This window comes from Centruroides sculpturatus, unplaced genomic scaffold (assembly GCF_000671375.1).
Source record: "Centruroides sculpturatus isolate CEXI.00-Female unplaced genomic scaffold, Cexi_2.0 scaffold290, whole genome shotgun sequence".
NCBI lineage: Eukaryota > Metazoa > Arthropoda > Arachnida > Scorpiones > Buthidae > Centruroides > Centruroides sculpturatus.
In genome coordinates this window covers 125060-135924 of record NW_019384526.1, presented here as the reverse complement: position 1 = coordinate 135924, position 10865 = coordinate 125060, and the positions used below count along the sequence as shown (strand labels likewise).

At 28.1% G+C, this 10865-nt stretch overlaps 1 protein-coding gene and 1 pseudogene across 3 annotated transcripts in view; one reads left to right on the top strand and one right to left on the bottom strand.

The window, feature by feature from the left end:
• The window catches only part of LOC111622875 (complexin-like), a 244259-nt gene that overhangs the window by 204166 nt on the left and 29228 nt on the right, over positions 1-10865 (bottom strand). The gene's annotated exons all lie outside the window — the stretch shown is intronic.
• LOC111622867 lies at positions 5477-6917 on the top strand (annotated as a pseudogene).

Below are 10865 nucleotides of genomic sequence, written 5' to 3'. Positions count from 1 at the left end.
AGAGTAGAGACTGCCCTTTTAGAGATGGAAACTGCACTTTATAGAGTAGAGACTGCCCTTTTAGAGATGGAAACTGCACTTTATAGAGTAGAGACTGCCCTTTTAGAGATGGAAACTGCACTTTAGAGAGTAGAGACTGCCCTTTTAGAGATGGAAACTGCACTTTAGAGAATAGAGACTACATTTTTACGTACAAAACTCACGTAAAACTTAGAATAAAAAGATTTTAATACTTAATTTTTAATTATTTAAGAATTTCTGAAACAGAAAAATCAAAAATATCGCTGAAAATTGAAAACAAATATATTGGAAAAAATACTTTTAAACAATTATTCATAATAGCATAGAATGAAAATAAAACTTTTTTTCATAAATATTAAATTTAGATCTTATGCTTCATTTTCTTTTTATCATAAAGAATTTCTCCAGATTCTCATTGCTACTTTCACGATGCGATACGTTATCTGTAAGGTGGGTGGATGATGAATGAGTTTAATAATAATGTATCATTAATTTTACTTAAGTTCACGCCAACCACCCTTGAAAATATTATTATATATTTTCGTCTTTCTTTGCTATTTTACTTTTTTTTAATTAACTAAATATATTATTAAATATCTAATTTTTTTTAATTAATAAACTTTAAAAAGATATTTTTCGACTGAGATTTAGGTGTTTACAACTTATTTCATTTGGAAAAGAAATAGAATATTACTTACAAAATAACTGTGCAGAATATTTTATAGAAAAATAATGCAAACGTACATAAATATTATACAGTAAATGTCGGGAGAAAATTTATACAAAATATTGTACAGAAAATCTGTACGTATTATGCAAAATATTTTATATAGAAACTGCAGAAATGCATAAAAATTATGAAGAATATTTATAGAAAAATTGCATATAAAAACTGTATAGATTATTCTGCAGGAAAATTATGCAAAAATAGATAATTTTACAGAAATCTGTATAAAAAGTAAAAATTTTAATGCAAGTTATACAGAGAATCTGCACAAAAATATAAAAAAGTTTATAGAAAATCTGCACAAAATACATTAAAAATTATACAAGAAAAGGTACACAAAAATACAAAATATTATACAAGAAAGCTGCACAAAAATACAAAATATTATACAGGAAAGCTGCACAAAAATACAAAATATTATACAGGAAAGCTGCACAAAAATACAAAATATTATACAGGAAAGCTGCACAAAAATACAAAATATTATACAGGAAAGCTGCACAAAAATACAAAATATTATACAGGAAAGCTGCACAAAAATACAAAATATTATACAAGAAAGCTGCACAAAAATACAAAAAAATTCTACAGAAAAGCTGCATAAAAATACATAAAATTATATAGAAAATCTCCACAAAATATATAAAAATTATAAAGGAAAACCTAGACAAAAAATACATAAAAGTAACAGAAATTTTTACTAAAACTTATGCACAAATATATAAAATAGATTTTTTAAAATATATATATAGAATAGTTCCAAATATTTCAATAAAAGCTTGGGAATTAATATATAAATAAATGTATATTTCCTAAATCAAAATGAAAAGTTTCAGATTGATTTTACTGGAAGAAAATGCGAGAAAAATTGAGAAATATAAAAAAGATTTCCATAAAGAAATTCTGAAATAAAATATAGAAAAAAAAACAAATATTTTTTCCATGATATTGAAAAATATATTAAATAAAAATTAATAAAGTTACGATGATAAAAATTAAAAGAAATTAGTAAAATTTTTTGAAGAAATAATTGAGTCACACATCATCCTAGTAGAAACATTTAAAGATTTATCATCATTTATCTTTATTTATCTTGTAAAGTTTTTAATTTGTGGAAATCTTAAGATCTCCAGAAAGTAATTTATCAAAGAAAAAATTAATTTCTAAAGATCTTGGTAATTTTCTTATGAAATTTTTTGTCGTGACAAAAAAATAAAAAGAAAACTTCTAAGAAAGTTATTTGAAAATACCTGAATTTTTATCATGTAAAAGGGAAAAAATGAACTAGAAAATTAAATTTTTTAATGGTTCTTTAATATATTTTATATTAAAAATAATAAATTAAACATATATGCAGTGAAACCTGTGTAAGCCGGAATGGTACTGTACCAAATATTCTTTCTGGTTTGGTAGGTTTCCGCTTTAAACGGGTTTTTTAACGTAGAAAATCGAAGAATTTTTCCGTTTTTACTATATTTTAATTTTAAATAAATACACAAATACAAAATATATTAATAAAATCAATTTTTATAAATAAATTATTAATTTTAATTACATTTTTGAAATTTTTTCTAAATTAAAGAAAAAAAAAAAATTGAATAAATAATGAAAGTTATTATTAAAGATAATTTTAATGTAATTATATACATATATACAGTTAAACCTGTCTAAAACGGAACCTGGATAAAACGGACACTTACCTAAACGGAAAAACTCTTCGAAACGCAGAGATTTTCCATGTTAAAAACCCTTTTAAAATGGAAACCTGCCAAGCCAAAAACATTATTCGGTAATCTGCGATTCCGGTTTACACAGGTTTCACTGTATATGTATATTATATAAGAAAAAAAAAAAGCTTTATTTAGTGCACCACTTAATAGGAGGAACACAGAAATTAGCGTAAGACAATGTAAATACTATGTTATATAATTTATATATTATACAGTTAAACCTTTTTAAACCGGAATCGCACGGCACCCGATATATTTGGAGGGTTTCCGCTTTGAACATGTATTTACATAAAAAATAATATACAGTCGACCCCCTTATAACACTGTTGATTATTCCGTTTTATATGAATTCCATGTTGTACGAGTCACTTAGATTTTACAAATACGTGTTCCGAGCTGTGAACGGCTCACGTATTTGTAAAATCTAAATGACTCGTACAACACGGAATTCATATAAAACGGAATAATCAACAGTGTTATAGGAGGTCGACTGTACACTACTATAATAAAAGCTGTCCAAAACGAAACCTGAGCAAACGAAAAACCTGCCAAAACGGAAAAAAAAATGTTCGGTACTGGACCATTCCAGTTTACACAGGTTTTATTGTACGTATTAATTTTTTTACGTACAATTCTATGAGAAAATAACATAATTTTCACTTAATGAAAAATTGAATTTTATGGAAAAATTCCATTTCTAATATTTAAAAATATAATTTTTTTTAAAGTAGAATTTCTTATCGTTTTCGAACAGAAACTAGAATTATTACCTGCAAAGTAGCGAGCAGATTAAGCCGATCCTCCCAAAAATAATTTTTTTAAGGCAGATAAAAATATTTTTCCTAAACCTTAAATACTTTAGGAAATATTTTAAAATATTTACAAAATTATATGCAATTTTGTACAAAGTTTATTATTTAAAAAATCCATCAAATCCGACCGGAAACAATTTTAACCTCTAAATTTATTCTAAATACGTTCTACAGCCCGAGGAGGATTCACACGTTCTTACTTGACACTCGAACCGACAGACAACCAGACGTGAATTCGAAGTAGCTTATATCATTTCCAGGACTATCCTGAATATATGTACAAATTTTCGTACATATCGGTTCAGCCGTTCTTACGTGATACTCGAACAAACGGACAGACATAAAGACGGACGGGAATTCAATTTTATATGTATGTACAGTATAGATTTTAAGATTATTGAAAGAAAAGGACGAGGAAAACAGCGCGAGAAGATGGAAATTTTAGGGAAAATTCAATTAGATGATGATGATGATGATGATGAAGAAGAACGACTGAAATTATCCACGCGTATTTTCTAATTCAATGAAAATGGGTTTAAATCATCGTCTTCATAATTCTAAAATAGAAATTTTGTTTCGATCAAACATCTGTTTCGGACGTTATCGATCATTCACTTAATAAATGACGAATAATACTAACAACAATCATAAAAAATAATAGTTTTTTAGTAGATTTATGCAAATTATTACAGTAGGACCCGAGCAAAACGTATGACTTTAACAGACACTTCACCCAATTGGTGCTTTGTAAGGTGACGTCGAACACGGTTGAGAGATTATTCACAAGTGTTAGAGGGGTACAGACTGAAGAAAAGATGTGGGAGGATGAAGAGGATGAGAGGAAAGAAGATCCTTCTAGATAGGGGGATGATAAAGTATAAAAACTAAGTACATTGTAATTACATAAAGTAACAGCTTCACTATAGGAAAGTATAGTGAAAGGCAATACAAATCCTAATTAGTATTTACAAGCATCATGAAGGATAGAAAATAATAAAGCCACTCGCTTCCTGTGACAAAACAGAAACTAATATACAAGAGGTGTTAACATCCAAGATGATGTAAGAACCATTTCCAACAGTTACTGTAATAATTATAATTGGATGGATTGTTGGGCTGCAATTTTCCAATTGCAAGGCCTATAAATTTCCACAGTCGTCAGTCTGTTCGTCTGTCCTTCGTTAATCTCGAGAATAGAGTTAGATAAATGGAGATTTTCATCCTAGAGAGTTAGAGATCATCCTTCATCGTGGATAGCTTAACTATAAAGGTTTATTTCATATTTTACTCTTCTTAAACTTATAAAGTGTAAGTAAAAGTGTTAATTTTAGATATGAAAAGCTGTATAAAAAAATGTTTAGTATGTTGGAAAGTGTACTAAACTTTATTATAAACAGTAACAGGAAGCATTAAAGAATTATTATAGCAGCACGTTCTTCTTCATTTTCCTATCTGTCAATTATTCAGTGAAAGAAAGTGACGTACCCTAATTAGAATTATATTTTTTAAAAGAAATTCTAAAAATTGCATAAAAATTTATATTAAAAAAATTAAACTTTAATCTATAGAAAAGGTAAAACAAACATTAAAATTAAAATATACCTTTCTAAAAAAATTAATTAATTAGTTCATTCTAATTATTAGATTTATGAAGAAACTTTATATTATTAAAATTAATTAATTTTAATTAATTTTAAAATTAAAACTTAAAAATTGATATTTTTATTCATTTTTTTAAAATATTTAAGAGTTTTTAAATTATTCTCTTAAATGGTATTTTTTTAATAGGCAATTATACTAAGGTATTGTCTTCTATTAATGTAAAATGTTAGAATTAAAAATACTTTATTTATAACTTTTTACGAATGATTTTAATGCGTTAAAAGCTATAGGAGTATATGAATTAAGATTGTAAAAATTAATATATATTATTCTTTTTTTATCGTCATTTTTTCATTATTAAAATCGAGATATAAAGATAAGCATTAATATAATAATTAAAGGTAACATTATACGAAGTTTCTACTGAAATTTCTTTAAAATTTCAAAGAGGAAGATGACTATGATGATAATGATGTAGAAGAAGAGTGAATGAGAGAGAAGTCGGAGTAGTAGTAAGAGGAGCAAGAGGAGGAAGAGAGAAAGAGGATGAAGAGGTAAGAAAAAAAAAGAGGAAGTGAGAGAGAATGAAGAGGAGGAAAAGGTGAAAGAGAAAGAAGGAAGAAAATGAAGAGTAAGAGGAAAAATGAAAAAGGAGGAGGAAAAGAAAGAGGGAAAGAGAAAGAATAGGAATAAGTCAGAGGAGGAGGAGGAGAAAAAGAAGAGGAAAAAAGAAAGAGGAGGAAAAGAGAAGGAGAAAGAGGAGGAAGAGGAAGAAGCCAGAGGATGAGAAGGAGAAAGAGAAGAGGAAGAAAAAGAAAGAGGAGGAAAAGAGAAGGAGAAAGAGGAAGAAGTCAGAGTAGAAGGAAAAGAAAGAGAAGGAGAAAGAGGAAGAAGGAAAACACAAAGGAGAAGGGGGAAAAAGAAAGAGAGAGAGAGAAAAGGGAAAAGAAATGAAAAGAACGAGAAGGAAGAGGAAAAAAACAGAGAGCGAAGAATAGCAAATTTCAGAAAATTAATTTATGCAAAATATAAAAACTCGATATTGGTTCGTTATTAAATCAATCGACGTCAAAAATTTTTTCCTGCTCAACTTATTATCTTCAAGTTAAATTTCTTTTTACAATTTTCATTCATAAATCACATAATAATAATAAGAATAATAATATTTTTAAATTTATGTATTCATTTTGCCTGAAGAAAGGGAGAGAGAGAGGGAGGGAAAAAAGACATCACTTAGACAATCGTTTAACAAGATAATTTAGATTTTACAAAGATCTATCGAAAACGAGCTTTTGAATTTTATTTGTTATACCAAAACTACGATCTTTGATTGTTTCCACGTGCTAAAAATTTCAAAAAATCATCATTGATGATAAAAATCTTCTTAAACTAACAAATCAGGAAATCAAAATAAATATATTTTATTAATAAAATTGGTTATTTTTATAAAGATCCTTATCTATTTTGATGTAGCGTTGTAAAATATATGGGGAGAATTATATAAATAGGTGGTTTTATAGCTGATATACCTATGTTAAGTGACTGTTAAAATATTATTTTATCACAGATTTTTAACTGTCATTAAAAAGTGATGTATTCATCTTTCATATGAATATGCATATATCATATATAAAAGTTGATATTTTCATATGATAAATAGAATTATAGTGAAGTAAAGTTTGCAAAGAAGCAATCTGTAAGCGAGGAACACAAGAAAGGAGAGGAAGGGTGGTAAAGAAGGAGAGAGTGGAAGAAGGAAAGAGGAAGAAATAAGAGTGGGAAAGAAAAAAAGGAGAGGGAGAGAACAGGAAGAAAAGAGGGTGAAGTAGGGAAGGAAGGAGGGGAATAATGAGGAGAAGGAACAGAAGGAGAGAGAAACACGAAGAGAAGAGGGAAAAGTAAAGTGGTAAGAGAAAGAAGAAGGAGAGAGAGCAGGAAGCGAAAAAGAAGAAGGAGAAGGAGAGAGAGCAGGAAGCGAAAAAGAAGAAGGAGAAGGAGAGAGAGCAGGAAGCGAAAAAGGAGTAGAAGAAAAGAGAGGAAAACAAAAAGCAGAAGAGAGAGCTAAAAGAGAAGAGAGAAGGAAAAGGAAAGAGCATGGAGAAGAGAAGAGAAGCGAGGGAGGGAGAAAAAGTGAGAGAAGAATAAGACACAGAAAGGAAGATTCAGAATATATGTATATATTATATATTCATATTCATTCAAGAAACATTTTAAATCTCTTCAGTGTCGATGAAGTACTAGCCTACCTAATCATTAAACTACTTTTCCTCTTAATAAGAAATAAATTACTTAAAGATGATCTATAAAAAATCACATTAGTTTTAAAATATCGTTTTCTTTATTATAAAATGTCTTTTTGATAGTTTCCATATCAAAAAGTATTTAATTAAATTAAATTATGCACACTAAATTTAATAATAAATATAATTTTTATTACAATTTAATAACATTGTATACAATTCTATTAATTAAGCATATATATATATGTTTCAGAATCGCTTCTATGTACAGAAATAATTAAATTATCTAATATATAAGACGAGAAATAATGATAAAATTATGCAATATCTTTACAAAATAATAATATATCCCACCATAAATTGATGAAATCTTAAATTCTCAGCATAGGAAACAATAGAGAGAGAAACCATTGGTTGATCTTACAAAATAATCATAATTTTCAGGTAAAAATTTCTATTTTTAAAATGTAAGATTGATGTTATTGTTTAAACATTACTGATTTACCAAATCAATCTTGTGGGAATCAAGCAAAGGTGATAGAACAATGGGAATCGATCCAGAACCTCTTCTAATGGAACATTAGTGTGATAACGCTTGGCCATCAGAATGGGCTTTCAGAAGCTAAGATAAAATGAATATTATTCTAGATAATAATGATATTTTTCAAAATTTTTCACTCTTAACGATAGATAAAGCATACAAAAAACATGACAGACAACATATAGATCGACTAATAAATTACATCTCGAGCCATACATTTTATTACATGCTGTAAGAATTATATATACATTCACGCTCTTACGTTTCTAAATTATATATTAATATAGATATATACGTCGTATACTTTTATTAAGGTTGTGTCGTGGGTTCGGTTATCATCTGAGAACCGAACCCACGACATACATTACGTAACCAAATATGGAAATACATAATTTAAACAGTGCTAATTCAGTTTTATTAACAGGTTTTAATGGGTTGAATTTTTAAATTGCATACCTACATATTCGCACTGTCTGTCTGTCCTTCTTTAAAATGAAGTTAGATGGATAAAAATCGAGACCACATACCCATATCCGATCTCGATTTTCATCGTGAAGAGCTGGAGATCATCCTTCATCCTTCATCTTGGAGAGCTTGGAGATGAAGACCCCGATTACTATATATATAAAATTCCAGTCTGGACCGGAAGTCAGGTAAATTTTTTTTAAGTTAAATGATGATTAAAGTAATTTATTCAATTATTTCATTTATATAAATTCTCTTTTCGACATTAAAATCGATTCGAACCTCTTGATATAACCTCGTGTACGTTAACACAAGAGTTTTTAATGCTTAAAGATTAAAGGAAATTTTAAAAAAAAAATTGATAATTAGTGTATTAGTTAAATGTGGAGCCAGGAAATTTATTTCTTCAGCATAATAACAACGTTGTATCGGGAATGACAAGCAGATTCCATTCGTTTCTTCAAGCATGAAGAGAAAATGGAGATGGGAGAAGATACTACACGTTTTTCCCATTTGTATCGTCTTGGGAAATGCCTAGTCTCAGTATCTAATGACTTGTTTGACACTTGTCCATCAACGACATTCTTTGTTTAACCCACTCACAAATTTCTCAAAGACATCAAACACTTTTAAAAAATTTCATTGGATGAATATGTTAAGTTTTTTTTTATCAAATATTCTCGATTTTCTTTAGTTATCCGCTTATTTTCTTGTTTTTTTTTATATTTCTTATAAGAAATTTCCTTCTTCGGCAAATAAGCAAATTAATTTGCTTTTAATCTTTGCGGGGTGCTCATCAGAGAAGATGCTGTGTGCCTCATTAAGATGCGAGATGATGCTCAGAAAATTACTTGCAATTGTTTACTAATGTAAAAATATAAATATTAAGTTCACTTTCAGGGAGGTACTTTCGGTTCTTCGCCGGATAAGGTACAGATTACATTTATTAAGTTATAACTTTATTATTATCAAATGCAATCTTGGATTAATGTATAGAACCACTGTGGCTCGCGAACCGCAGGAGGCACTCTAAATCCTTATTGCGGTTCCCGTATATCGGACCCTCTACACCTTATTACTTAAGAGTGAGGGTCAGAATTTGGTGCTATATATAATAACACTAAAGTCTGACTCCCCCTCTATATATATATAATAAAAATACGCGAGAGCCCAGTATGGAGGCTCTCACGTATTTCTGATTCGTATGGTTCCTAACAAGATTAGGCATCCATTGAAACAAAAGTATCAATCTGAGATCATCTGCAACTTTATAAACTGTAAATCTTTTCATAGAAATCTTAAAAATATTAAGATTTTTCACGAATTTTATAAAGAAAAGAAGAAAGAAATTCTCATTCTTTCATTAATTTATGAATCATAACATTGAGATAATGTCTCCTTTAAGGGTTTTTATTAGGTAAACAAGGAATTTAAAGGAAATTTTATTAAGCAATATACGTTAAATTAAATTTAAAAAAGAAAAAAAGATTCTATCCAATAAACATAAAGTATAAAAGACTTAAATTCCGTGGCACGTTTGAAGATAACACAAACAGTTAAGAAAAATATATGTACAACTCGCCTATATCTGACATTATAATGGATAAAACTACAATAAATATAATTATGCAGTTGTTACGGACCATTTCGTAAATTATTAACTCATTCAGAAATTAGTTTACACACATATTTATAGATTTTTCTTTAATTAGTCAATGAGAAAATCAGTCACGAAATTTTAACAACGTCGCCATTTCGTTTAATTATAACGAAACGGTTCGTGATGTGTTTATCAAGTTTTACAGCTTTATAAAGTACTCGATTGTCGAATTTTATATAAAACATTTTAAAATTATATTCGAAATTTACTCATTTTAACAATAAAATTTATTGAAATGGCCACGAAACTACAACAAAATACTGTTAAATTGACAATTAGTTATATAGAATTCCACTCTGGTGAGAATTAAATGTTGTGTGATTCCAAGGATAATAGATTTCTTTTTCTTTTTTTTAAGATAAAGTACTTACAGACAATCGAACGAACTAAAAATATACCAGCTTTTCGGGAGTAATATAACTAATTCTTTATATAAAACTCAATACTGATGAGAGAATTACGTTATGAATCAATTATATTTTTAATTAAAATACGTACAGACAAACGAACGAACTAATAAAAATATCGTTATACGGGAGTAATATAACTAATTCTTTATATAAAACTCAATACTGATGAGAGAATTACGTTATGAATCAACCATATTTTTAATTAAAATACGTACAGACAAACGAACGAACTAATAAAAATATCGTTATATAAAAATAACAAGTAATTTTTCCATATATTATTATTATTAAAACACTATTTGATCTCGTTGATTTTACATAGAAAACAAATTGGTAGAAATGCTCATAGATTATTGTATTTGGAATTTATTGTATTTGGATTTTTTATTTAGATTTTTTTTTTATTTGGATTTTTTTTTTCTAATGCTGTACTCAATGAGTGTGTAGTTTATTCTTCGAATCAAAAACATAGCTGTTTTTCAGCGAGACATGGCATCTACAACATGATAACATTTCGTGTTATCGATCACACTGGAAACGTATCCTTTCAGTGGCAATGCTTCCATATCGTCTACTACACGAAAAAGCATGGTCCTATGTGACTTCCACATCTTTTCACAACCGGATACCATACAAATAACATAATTTTCCCTCCAC